Here is a 14,051-nt window from a genome sequence, read left to right as displayed (position 1 = left end):
CTGCTAATACCTGGAAACACTGACTTAACCTTGTATCACTAAATTATTTATTTATTTATAATTTTTTTTTTTTTTTAATGTAAGCTCTATGCCCAGTGTGGGGCTTGAACTCACAGACCTGAGATCAAAAGTTGCATGCTCTACCAACTGAGCCAGCCAGGCAACCCCGTACTGCTCATTTCTATTCCACATAAAAAGCATGAATCTTGGGGTGCCTAGGTGGCTTCACTGGGTTAAGCCTCTGGCTTCGGCTCAGGTCATGATCTCAGGGTCCTGGGATCAAGCCCCACATCGGGCTCTCTGCTCAGCAGGAAGCCTGCTTCCCTCTCTCTTCTCTCTGCCTACTTGTGATCTCTGTCAAATAAATAAACTAAAATCTTTAAAAAAAAAAAAAAGGCATAAATCTTAGTGGCAAATCTTGCATAATCAACAAGAACTTAAAAAATAGACTTTTGCCTTCCTCAGGAATAAAGACATGAAATATAAAATAAATAAATTCACTATTTTGCACTCTGGCACAGGCAGACACTAGAATTTATCCTTGAGATAGGAGACAGTCCTTCAAACTTGGCAGAACAATTTTAAGAAGTAACCACCTGATTCAGTCAAATCTACTATAATTCCTTCCAGAGTCAATGGCTCTCATACAGGAAAGATTTCCTTAGTCTTTAGTGGTATCCCCAAAGGTACCCACCTTGCTTGCCTTAAGAACTTTGTAGAATTACAAGAAGGCGCCTGTAAAAATCTATAGTGTCTTTTTTTTTTTTTTTCAGAAAATATTTTAAATTAACTTTTGAAGAATAATGTTCTTAAAACAAGAACATGTGCACAAGTTTCCCCTGTAATTAGGCCACTAATTCATTAAAGCTCTAAATTATACCTAGATACTTTGCCACAGGATTAAAAAAACATGAAAATGTAACCTATGTAATTATACATCAAAGAATGAATGCCTTAAGGAAATTCTTATATTTATTTATATATCTTATATTTATATTATATTTCTTACATCTTGTTATGCTCCATCATCCAGTAGAGTACACCTTACATAAAATTAGGTGCTCAAGTATCTGAATAAAATATTAATGGAGAAAAGATAGAATTACAATACTTATCCTAACCTTTTTCATGGATCCTAAATCACTATCTACAACATAAAAATACTAATATATAATCTAAGGAACCAGATGCTTTTGTATATACTGCAACCAGTCATAGAACTGAGAGGAAAAAAAGAATAAGGAGCACTATTCATTCAACAATTTCTAAGAATCTACTTTCAACCGCTAGCTGCTTTGAAGAATATAAAATTCACAAAGACATTGCCCCTTGCCTTCCAGAAGCTTTTAAAGTAGAAGGACCATCATTTACCAAAGACTGACTATGTGCTAGGCATTGTGCTAAGAACCTTCAGGATAACAAGCAGGCCTACAACAAAATATGGCAGCCTTTTGCAGGGAGGGGCAGAGGGGCGGAGGGGTAGTGACATTTTTTTTTTTAAGATTTATTTGAAAGAGAGGGAATTTGAAGCAGACTCCTCACTGAACTCCATCTTACAACCCTGAGATCATGACCTAAGTTGAAACCAAGAGTGGGTTGCTCAACCAATTGTGCCACCCAGGTGCCCCTTAAAGAAAACTCTGAAATTGGGAGTGTGGAAAGGTTACCTCTAGCTTGAGTGGAGAAAAGAGGTGGACAGTTAAGGATGACTTCACTATAGTACTTAAACTAGAAGGGGTAGCATTTCAATAGATAGATGCAGAGGTAAAATAAAAGCCAAAGTGTATCCAGGAGTAGAGAAGAGGAAAAGTTTGGAAACAAGTCTGATTAAGACTAGTAGTCTTTTACTTTTTAAATCTTTGTATTTAATGACTTTACAAACACACCCATTATAAATAGCAACCCCTCCCCATCCTCAGTAACTTCTAAAACTTCTACTCTGCTTTTTTTCTATAACACCTAATGTTTTTTTAAAATCCCTTCTTTGCTTTACCCTTCCCTTTCTTCCCCCTTCTAACCCCACCAAGTAACCTATGTTAATAACCTTCATTACTTTTTGGTATTTTCTCCAAGTTTATAATCCCATACAGATGTCATATGCACATGTATACATAGGCTCTTTGTAATAACTTATATTTTCCAATCTATTAGTTTTTATAAAAGATATACTAATTATAGGGGTACTTCAGTGGCTCAGTTGGTTAAGCAGCCAACTCTTGATTTGGGTTCTGATCATGATTTCAGGGTCCTGGGATTGAGCCCCATATGGGGCTCTGCACTCAGCAAGGGGTCTGCTTCAAGATTCTCTCCACCTCTGCCCCATCCCTCCCATCCCCCCCAGCCATGTGCTCATATACAGCTGCTCTAAAAAAAAAAAAGCTTAAAAAAAAAAACAAAAACCACTAATTACAGACTACATGTTCATGGGGGGGGCTGAAAAACATGGAAAAATACAAAAAATAATAACCTATAGATGGCCCTTGCCAACATTCATGGACATATGTACCTAATATTTTCTATGCACTTGTAAATATTTTTCTTTATAAAGATTAGATCTTCGTGTATTAATTTTAGTACTCTACTTTTTTCATTTAAAAGATCCTATCTTAAAAAAAAATCCTATCCTGCAGGATTAACTGAAATCATCTTTCACTAGTTGACAGAATATACTTTAAATTAAAAGGATACAGGGTATAAAGAAGCTAACTACACCAACTACATGTACTAGCTTAGCAAAAAAGTTTATTCTTTTCAAAAAAGATGAATCATTAGTTGTATGACACCTCTTTGAAGAGCATTATGTACAAATAAATTTATAGGGGTAAAAAGAATCTATCAGATGCAAATATAGCCAACTTCTAAGTTTCCTGTTTGCTTCACACCCATTATGATAGTTATTATAAAAAAAAATGGAAAATAACAAGCATGGACAAAGATGTCAAGAAACTGGAACCCTCATGTATTGCTGGTAGAAATGTAAATGGTGCAGTTGCTGTGAAAAACAGTTTGGCAATTCCTCAAAAAGTTAAAAGCAAATTACCATATGATCCAGCAATTCCACTCCTAGGCACATACACCCAAAAGAATTGAAAGCAGAGACTCAAACAGACACTTGTAAGCGAATATTCATAGTAGAATTATCCACAACAGCCAAGAGGTGGAAACAACCCAAGAATCCATCAACAGACGAATGGATAAACAAAACACCTTACACACACCCACAGGAATATTATTCAGCCATAAAAAGGAATGAAATTTTGATACATGGTACAATATGGATGGGCCTTGGAAAAACATTAAGTAAACCAGATGCATTATCACAAATTCTGTATGATTTTCCCTTATATGAGGTACTTGCAATGAGCAAATTCATGCTAGAATTTCCAGAAATAGGAAGGAATGGAGAGTTTTGTTTAATGGGTACAGAGTTGTTCGGGATGATGAAAATGTTCTGGAAACAGATAGTGGTGATGGTTGGACAATGCTCTGAATGTACTTAATGCCACTGAAGAGTACGCTCAAATATGGTTAAAATGGTAAGTTTTATGTATAGTTTACCTGTCCCCCTCCAAAAAAGCCTAAGGGGCCCATTTCACACTGTTAGCTAAACATGAGTCATGAAGATCATGATCTCTAGTCTCACAATTCACAACTGCACTCTAATTCCAGTCCAGACTAACGTGAAGGAAGGTATAATATTACGTACCCCGACATTTCCTCTGGTTAAAATGCTCTTCCATGTATAAAGCCTATGAATACAGAGGGAAATAGCTAGCATGACAAAAGCGCTTAGGCCAGGGAATCAGGGAACTGCTAAAGCAGGCAATGCCCTCATGGAGCTGGCAGTGAGAACCCCAAGCCATCTACAAATAAAGCCCCATGGCGTGGGAGGCCAATAAGCAAGATGACTCCTTCAACAGATATCCTACTTACATCCTATGTTACAAAGTTCTGAGTTTAAGTTTAGTAAGTATATCCTCTTAATAGTAAGCATTTGTGTGTTTGTGATGGACAGTAGGAAGGAACTAAGTCCACAGGTGACTAACCTCTGAATCTCCACTCATTCAGTTAATGTTTGTTACATAATCAAGACAAAGTTTCAAGAACTAGAGATTTATAAACAAGAATAAGATATGCCCCACCTTTAAGGAACTTAGCCAGAGTTGTAGGATATCTATACAAAAAATTCAATTAACACTATTTAGCACCTTACATCAACAATTTGGCTGCAATAAGGTGTTAGCCATTATGCTAAACTCTGGGTAGTCAAAGGTGATTAAGATACAATCTTCTAAGGAAAGGAGTAAACAAATAATTTCACGTGTGCCACAATAAATACATGTAAAATTTATAGTGCATAGTACTCCCCCCCAAAAAAGAAATCATTTAGGTTTAAATAGGTCTTATAAAACCTAGTATTGGGGCGCCTGGGTGGCTCAGAGGGTTAAAGCCTCTGCCTTTGGCTCAGGTCATGATTCAGCGTCCTGGGATCAAGCTCCGAGTCGGGCTCTCTGCTCAGTGGAGAGCCTGCTTCCTGCTCTCTCTCTGCCTGCCTCTCTGCCTATTTGTAATCTCTGTCTGTCAAATACATAAAATAAAAATCTTTAAAAATAAATAAATAAAACCTAATATTATGTGTTGGAATGTAAACTCAACACTGTCACTGAAGCACAGAACCATGGTCCCTCAGCCTCTCAAAGGGAAAGGTTTTTTTACAAACATCAATAAATAAGGAACTGCATATGGAGTAGAGTATGCATTTTTCTGTATAATCTAACAGGACAGTAAACTCAGAAATGATAGCATGAAAAGTAAATGCAGTAAAGTTTCAAGGCGGGGCTCAAGGAAGGAAACAAAATAATGAGTGAGAAGAGGAAAAAAAGATCAGGAAACGATATTTAGAAGATGGTGTTCAAAATGGCTCTTAAAAGAGGAACAGATAAAAGTAAGGAAATTGTGTCAATCTCTCCTCATTAGATAAGGTCGTTGAAGGCAGGAACTTGCCTCATTTACCCTGCACGAAGCACACTAGACTGCACCTACGTTAAGTGCTTAAAAAAAAAAAGGCTTCTGAATTCCACCAAAGATAGTATGAGGAATCTTCATTAAGCAAGAACTATGTTTAGTCCGATAGGCAATGGACACTCTTGGAAGATCTGCCAACGGAAGTAAGGCCGGTACATCTACATTTGAATATTGTTATCATCACAAAATAGGATACATAAGGGGCACCTAGGTGGCTCAGTCCATTAAGCATCTTGCCTTCAGCTCAGGTCATGATCCAGGGTCCTGGGATAGAGCCCCTTGTCAGGCTCTCTGCTCAACGGAGCCTGCTTCTCCCTCTCCCACTACCTCCTTCTGCTTGTGCACTCGAGTGCCCTCTCTCTCGAGCTCGAATAAATAAATAAAATCTTAAAAAAAAAAAAAAAAGGATACTTAAAACCCCATTATTCCCCTCCATGAAAGAAAGCTGGGTAGCTGGGGAACAAAGGGGGAGGTAGAATTACTCTACACAACTTTACTCACTCTGCCAACATTTTTGTATCCTTTGAATTTTGTGGCATGTGACAGTATTATCTATTCAAAAAATTTAATAAAATTTAATTTTTAAGAATCTGCACAGTAAGAGTGAATCTGATAGCAACGTGGAGAAAGCACGGCCATGGGAAGAAATAAGAAAAAGGAGTTCACTTTGGACGTTCTAACACGCAAGGCTCATAGTAAGAAAAGCCTGCTTTAATCTGGAGAAAAAAAGAAAACAGTTAAAGAAGCTCAAAAATATAGTTGTCAACGGAATCTGACAGTGACTGAATGTCTGGGGTAACATAAAGACCCACACCATGAATACAATTAATTAACTTTATTATTATTTTTTTAAGATTTTATTTATTTGACAGAGATCACAAGTAGGCAGAGAGGCAGGCAGAGAGAGAGGAAGGGAAGCAGGCTCCCCGCCGAGCAAAGAGCCCGACGCGGGGCTCGATCCCAGGACCCCGAGATCATGACCCAAGCCGAAGGCAGAGGCCTTAACCCACTGAGCCACCCAGGTGCCCCTAACTTTATTTTTTTATAAAGATTTATTTATTTGACACAGCGAGAACGGAAACACAAGCAGGGGGAGAAGCAGGCTTCATGCCAAGCAGAGAGCCCAATGTGTGGCTCGATCCTAGGACCCCAAGATCACGACCTGAGCCAAAGGCAGACACCTAATGACTGAGCCACCCAGGTGCCCCAATTAATTAACTTTATTAAATGCATTTTTCTATTATAAAAGCAACACATTCAGAGAATATAAAAAGTACAAAGAAATTATTCTCTCTTTTTTTTTTTTTTGACAGACAGAGATCACAAGTAGGCAGAGAGGCAGGCAGAGAGAGAGAGAAGAGGAAGCAGGCTCCCCGCAGAGCAGAGAGCCCGATGCGGGGCTTGATCCCAGTACCCTGGGATCATGACCTGAACCCAAGGCAGAGGCTTTAACCCACTGAGCCACCCAGGCGCCCCAAAGAACATTATTCTTATTTCTACCGCTTAACAATAACTGTTAACATCTACATGTATTTTCTTCCCATGTGTAGGTTTTGAGATTTTTTTCAAAACAGCTTGAGATGTAATTCACATACAACTCACCCACTTGAAGTGTACAATTTGATGGTTTTTATTATATTCAAGAGTTGTGCATCCATCTCCACAATCAATTTGAGAACATTTTCATCCCTCCAAAAAAAAAAAAAAAAGATCCTATCACAGTCGCTGTCCATTCCTAGTCGCTGTCCATTCCCATACTCCTTCCAGCCCCTGGCAACCACTAACCTACATTCTGTCTCTGTGGACTAGCCTATTCTGGACATTTCATACAAATGGAATCATGAAATATATGGTCTTTTATGACTGGCTTCTTTCATTTAACATGTTTGCAAGGTTTATACATGTTGGAGAATGTATCAGTACACCATGTCTTTTTATTACTGAACGATATTCCACTGTATTTTTTTATAAAACTGTAATCATTCCAGATACATAATTTTGTGTTCAACATTTTCCATGTTATCAATGCGTCATATAATCCATATTTAATGACAAGTACAGTGCCCCATCAAGTGGCTGTACCACCGTTTACTTAATCATTTCACTAATGTTGGACATTTGAACTCTTTCCAGTCTTTTCTACTGTAAACAAATTCTCTTAAATGCAAATGGTAGTTCCTTTCTGATTGATCTTCTCAATCCAGAGAAATGCCTCTCCTAGAAACTCTGAGTTTCCCAATGAGATCTGCCACAGAGAACAAAAGTCATATTGTCCAGGGAAAACTCAGGATTTCATCCATACCAAACCCAGGTAATGGAGAGATGTTAAAAGCTATCCATGCGGGGCGCCTGGGTGGCTCAGTGGTTTAAGCTCTGCCTTCGGCTCAGGTCATGATCTCGGGGTCCTGGGATCGAGCCCCGCATCGGGCTCTCTGCTCAGCAGGAGCCTGCTTCCCCCTGTCTCTGTCTGCCTCTCTGCCTAGCTCTGATTTCTCTCTGTCAAATAAATAAAATCTTTAAAAAAAAAAAAAGCTATCCATGCTTGTAAAGGATGCCTCAGAAATACCTAGATTAAGACCTAGCTGGCTCAGTCAGTAGAGCACGCGACTCTTAATCTCGGGGTTGTAAATTTGAGCCCCATGATGGGTGTAGAGATTACTTAAAAAAAAAAAAAAAAAAGAAAGAAGAAGAAGAAAGAAAAAAAAAAAAAGGAAAAAGGAACGAAAATTCCTAATTCTAAAGACATATTAACACAGTTAAACAATAACTGGCCTGACTCTTCCATCAGAAATGTACATGGATGGAAAAAAGTAAACACTGTCCCAACTGTGATGCCTAGTATTAAGTACCTTCAAAGAAGTCAAACCACTTTTGTTTTCCATAGCAGGATGGAAGAAAATAAATAGAAGATCCTGATTCCAACAGTAAAAATGTACTTATGCTTGTTACTATATGACAATAAATGGAATCCAACAGGTTGAAAGAGGAAGAAGAGGACACCAGCAAAATCCACAAGGTCCTCACCAGCACTTAAACATACTGGGACCCCTAAAACATTGTTATCGCCTGCTGCTTTCCATTCTTTAACCAAAAATACCAACAATCTCAAAATCACAAAGATTTAAAAATTTGAAACTAGCTTTGGGATTGTTAATCCCTACCTCTGTAAAATCCCTTAGAATCTGGTCTAAAAATAAAACTATGTGTCAAGTGTTCCTCAAGAAAAACTATGTACACTGATTGGAATGTGAAGCAATTAACACACTTTATGAGTGATTTGCCAAAGAGACTTGAGATAGCCTGGGCCAAAACCAATAACAAAGAAACAACACCCACTTGACATTTTCCTTGGTTAAACTGAGATTTTAGGAGCAATTTTAGAAGAAAAGCTAAAAAGCTCTGAAGTTAACCAGGAAAATCATTGAGAGCTACACAAGTATTCTGGGAGAAACGAGGAACAAAATGATTCAATCACTGTAAAATAAAAGATGAAAACTTTAATACAAAGTTAAACAATTTTTACTCTACTTTTAAGGCAAGAATAAAATACCCCACCATTACTATCATGACGATGACAGACAAGGCAGTATAGCCCTATATCAGAAATACTAACTAAATTGTAACGCAAACATGTAGTGTTACATTTAGCACCTAGTCAGTTTAGCAAATAGAAATTCTGAACCAACCATACACATAAACACACACACACAATACAACAACCTGTAACTCTATACAACCTCATCATAAATAAGCCCACTGTTCCTTGGTCTTCCAATTAATTTAGTCAAGGTGAGCAATTTTTCAACTAGTTTTAAAGAAATGACTTCCATGACCTGTACAATCTGAAAAACAAAAAACCTTTACAAGTTCGATTTTGTGGTTTCATAAACCCCCTACTGTCACACAGTCCACTGCCTTTCAAAAGCAATATTTAAAATTCTCTTATGGAAGTCAACATTAAGGCATGCTGTTTGGCTAACAAGCTCCTCCCAAGACCAGGATTATTATGTATGGCCTATTATGTTCCTAACATGCAAACAAAAGCATTCCCTCATGTAACATTTTTCTATTTTTAGGCAGGTTACTAACAAAGTTTTATCTGAAATTAGAATGTAATAGAATCATACATCTACTACTAACAAACTACTTGAAATAGTAATTTAAAGTTATTAACTGTATTTTCCATTTAATAAGTAACCTAGTACTTCTGGAAATCTCAAATTTAACTTCCAAGAAGTTGTTGTTTAATCCTCAGAGCAAACCACCTACTTTGGTTTTCACAAATGGCATGTTTTAAACTAAACACAACTAGTTTCAAAGCAGTTGTAATACAATATTTGATGTTTAACCATTCTCCCTTTCACCTTTTAGATCCTTTTCATCACAAATGACCAGCTTAATCTGTTTCCCTGTTTTCTTCTGCTAACCCAAATCCCGTAAAATATGTTCTAATGTATTTCACTCAAGCCTACTGCTTTGAAGGCTTACACTTTTCAACTACTGACAAAAGTTTTAACAAGGCTAAGCAACCCCACTACAAGTTTTAATCACAAACACCACATACCTAAAAGATAAGCTTTTCCAGCAGAAACACTAACAGGTTTATTTTTCCAAGTATCCAGTGTTCAAGGGGGTCAAATGTTTCTCTTGCATTTTAAACAGCTTAGCCCTTGAAGTGATAAGGGTGAAAACAAGCCAAAAGTCTCTTAATAATGTTCTTCAGTGGCATGTAATCATCACAACCCAAGAAAAACTCAGCAACTGCTAGCTAAAGTCTGTTAAGACCATAATAATCACATTACCTTAAGCATTAATCACAACAATAGAGAGATCTGGGGTAAATTATGTTTATAGAGCTAAAGACTTTATAACAAAATTGAAAACCACAGAATCAATGCAAAGAAAGTTTACTAAATATACAACACACTTAATAAATTAAAAATACTTTCAGCTGTTTCACATAATCTTCCAATTTCTACATGACTGGGGAGTGTGGTTTTTATTGACAACAGCCATTTAAGAGGCAGTATTAGCAGCATGCGCTACATGCATAAAGTCAACATTTTAGTGAGCAAGCAAAAGGTTAGAAAAATCTTGTACAAAAACACCTACGAATATGAAGTTCAGTTCATTCACCACCGTGTAAGTGCAAAACATCTGACATAAGGCACTTATCAAAAATGTCCTTAAATGGCTTTAACACAATAAATCTTTTCAATTACTATCAGCTTCAATATCATAAAGGGAGAAATTAGTTATCAGCAAGAAAAAATTAGAATATTCATTTAAAATAATACAAATTAAACCAACTAGTTCACTGTCTCCAACAAAGATCCTTCACAACTTCTCTTTTAGACCCTCATCTCTCACTACTTCCTTCCTGCACCCCAAACTCATCCCAACTCCTGCATGTCTCTATGACTTTGTACCAGCGGTTCCTTCAGCTTATAATGCTCTCCTCTCCTCACCTGGTAAGCACTTACTCATCAGTCCAAAACTGGCCGCAAAAGTTGCCTCCAGTGTTCAAGTTTCCCCAACTCCCCCAGGCAAAACTAGCTGTTCCAAATTCCCACAACACTCAGTAAGTCCATCCTTATCATAGCGCATTGTTTTCACGCCTTGGTGAGAAAAAAGAAGAGCAGGTTCCCTCCACTCAGCCCACAGAGGACGAAGCAGGCAGAAATACTCCACGAACGTGAGCTGAATTCGTCCCTACTTAGATTAAACGACTCTCTAGAACCCGGTCACATCTCAAGGAGACATAGGAGATCCTAACATTCTTCCCACCAGAGAAATGAATACCAGAGGGCACACCCAGAGCCCTGAAATGAGAACAATGAATGAACACAGCCGCCTCTCCTCTCATGATGTTCCAACTCCTCTTTCTGGGCATCGACTAGCTCTGCAGAACCTCTGCAGCTGCAGAACCCAAGAGTCCTGGCGGCTCTAACTTTACACAAAAGACAACCCTGGATCTTCATTCCAAAGCATCCCAAGGCCAAACCTCAGTATACGCATCCCAAACCTTTCATTAGTAACCCAGAGTCCCGAAACCCAAGGCGAGGCCTCTATGTCTTTGTGGTGGGGCACTGACCCACTTCCTCCTCTCGTCCCCGATTCTTCTCGTCCTCCCTATAACGGTGTCACTTGAGTGACGGACTCTGAGATAAGATGCAAGACTGGGACCCCCCCCCTCCGCGCCCATAAAGAAAAGGAATTAGTCCACCTGAATGACAACACAGATACGGGGCTATTCTGGGCAGATTTTCCCATTACCAAAATATAAGGAATGTGCACCGAGTACAGGGGTGGCGCTAGCACTTTCCCCGAAACACAAGGAAATCTGAGTGGGGATGTGGAAACTCGGCTGGCCGGCCATGACACCGGGCTCTAGGGCTCCCGCCCGTCCAGCGCCACCCGGGGTGACAGCGGCCTGGCCCGGGCCCCCACCCGGCAGCTGCCGGGTCGCTCCATCAACGCCGCCCAGGCCCGGACGCTGGAGAACTCTGCCCCTTCAGCCCCGCCGCCCGGATCCCCCGGCAGCCAGGGCCGGCCCTGCCGCCTACCTGAAGGAGCCGAACCGCCTCCGTGTCCCGTCGTCCGGCGGCGGCGTCTGATCCGCTCCTCCTACCCGCGGCGGGTGAGGGAGCGGGAGGCGGTCACATTCGGCGCGTCCCTAGCCCAGGGGACGGGGCCCCGGGCAGTCCCCGCATCGTCGCACCCGCGCTCCGCGCCTCGGGGCACACGCCCCAAAGCCGGGCCAATTGGCCCTCTTCCGGGCCAAGGAGAGCCGCAGGAAAGCCTTCCTATCTCACGCTCGTCCTCGTCTTACTCCCGCCATCTAAGATGGCGGCCCCAACGCCCGCGACGAAGAGACTCCCGGGCGGCCCCGGCAAATGAGCCCTCCACTCGGTGCTCCTCCTCCCGACCTGCGGCGCCACTGGCTCTCTGCTTCTGCGCGAGCCTGCCGGGCCGCGGCTGCAAACTTGGTTCGGGCATCTATCACTCTAGTCTGAACTCGGGCCCCGCCCCCAGGGGGCGGGGCCTCGTGATGTCGCCAGTCGCCATTTCGGATCCGTGGCGGCTGTGGGCCCGGTCCAGGTTGGCGCCCGGTAGGTGCCGTTGGCAATCGAGGAGGGCCACCCCGGACTCCCAGAAGGGTCCGGGGCTTAACTGGAAGAGGAACGCCAGCCTGCCAGCATCACAAGGCCTGGAGATAACCAGACTTACCGGAGGACGCACCGTATACTGTGTAAAGCTTTGGCGCTATCCTTAGGCATGTTGGAATTCGAATCGCCACTCAGCTACTTACGTGTTGTACGGGAAAGTCCCTAAATTTTCCTTTTTTTTTTTTAAATTTTATTTAAGTAAGTAATTTCTACACCATACGTGGGACTCTTTAAGATCGAGCGTCTTATGCTTTTCTGAGCCACCCAGGCACCCGACCATAAAAGTTTTCTGAGCCTCACTTTTTTCTCCGTAAGTTAGGGGACCTTTTCCCCCATCAGTTTGGCAAAAAGTTAACAAGACTGATAATATTCAGTCTGGTCCAAAGTGTACGAAAACCTGTTATGTACCCCAATTCAGGCAGGACTGCTTATGGGAAGGGCAGTTTGGCGTTATCTACTGACACTTTTTATGTGTATACCCCTCGTGCCAGCAATTCCCCTTTTGGCCACTAATTTTAAAGAAATGTGTACCCATAGCACAAACAGGCATGTGCTAAGACGTTTATTGCCATATTGTTTGCATTAGAGATACCTTGGCAAAGATGTGAGTTAATTAAGTAGAAAACTACACATAAGCGGTGCTACATCCACAATATGGGATTTTATCTGTCTTAAAAGATCCCAGTTATGGGCTGGGGTCATGATTCCAGGGTCCTGAGATGGAGCCCCTTGTGGGCTCCCTGCTCAGCGGGGAGTCTGCCTCTACCCCAGCATTTGTGCAGGCTCTCTCTCTCTCTCTCTTAAAAAAAAAAAAAATGAGCAGGATCTATGTACTAATCCAAGACATTATATTTTTATAAGAACATTTTGTATGGTAGGATGCTATTTATTCAAACACAGGCACACAAAACTACCCAATACCATGTGCAGCATTCATTTATGTAAATTTTTATGGGAGCCCATTGTGCACCACACATTGTTCTGGTTGTTGGGAAATCTACATTCAAAAGCCCTGCCTTCTAGAGATGAAAGACCAAAAGAAAGTATAAAATAAATTCAGTTGGTAATATGTGCAGTATAGGAAAATGAAGATGGAGCAAGATGAGAAAGATAAGACAACTATGTGAGGACCAACATGCAAATAAATGCAGAGAAAAGACTGGAGGGCATTGAATACAGAAGGCCCATGAGAGTTGTTTTTGGTGGGTTTTTTCTTTTTATAGGAGTAATAACAATAACGTCTACCTCACAGAATTAAATGAGATAAAACATGGAAAGCATTTAGCACAGAGCCTGGGGGTTGAGACTTCAGTACCTGGAGTCTGATTGCCTGGTTTCGAATTTAGATTGCCACGTCCTCATTTGTGACGGAGATGTCATTTAAACCTCAGTTCCTCGGTTTCCTCATCTGTAAAGAAAACATGATCATATCCACCTCTTAGAGTTAAAGGATTTAGTGAGTTTAAGATGTAAGGCACTTGGAACAGTTCCTGGCTCGTATTAAACATAGAAATGTTAGCTGTAATTATACCTATCTCTTCTCGTAATATCATTACTACTTAGGATAGAGCAGCAAAACCACACTGCTGACCCCAGGCCATTTCTTCCTTCGGTGGCCCCCAGCTGCTACACTTTACTTAGGGAGTCTGCGCTTCATTCAAACCTCTCAGCTGACAAGAGTGGCTATTTCATTTAAAAAAAAAAAAAAAAAAAAAAAGCTTATAAAGGTGAAATTCACATAACATAAACTTAACCCTTTTTTTTTAAGATTTTATTTATTTATTTGACAGACAAGAGATCACAAGTAGGCAGAGAGGCAGGCAGAGAGAGTGGAGGAAGCAGGCTCCCTGCTGAGCA

The 14,051-nt window shown here is 40.6% G+C and overlaps 1 protein-coding gene across 7 annotated transcripts in view; it reads right to left on the bottom strand.

Annotated features, from left to right (window-relative positions):
- The window catches only part of RAF1 (Raf-1 proto-oncogene, serine/threonine kinase), an 84,041-nt gene extending 72,042 nt beyond the window's left edge, over positions 1 to 11,999 (bottom strand). The window contains exon 1 of one of the 7 annotated variants that reach the window (XM_080814758.1): positions 11,592 to 11,999. The gene's annotated coding sequence lies outside the window, so the exon portion shown is untranslated. The remainder of the gene's footprint in view (positions 1 to 11,591) is intronic. The other 6 variants (XM_080814757.1, XM_080814755.1, XM_080814761.1 and 3 more) reach the window with 6 other exon arrangements.
- Positions 12,000 to 14,051: the final 2,052 nt, after the last annotated feature.

The sequence above is a fragment of the Martes martes genome, assembly GCF_963455335.1.
Source record: "Martes martes genome assembly, chromosome: 1".
NCBI lineage: Eukaryota > Metazoa > Chordata > Mammalia > Carnivora > Mustelidae > Martes > Martes martes.
Note: the sequence above shows the minus strand (reverse complement) of the source record. Positions and strands in the feature narration are given on the sequence as shown.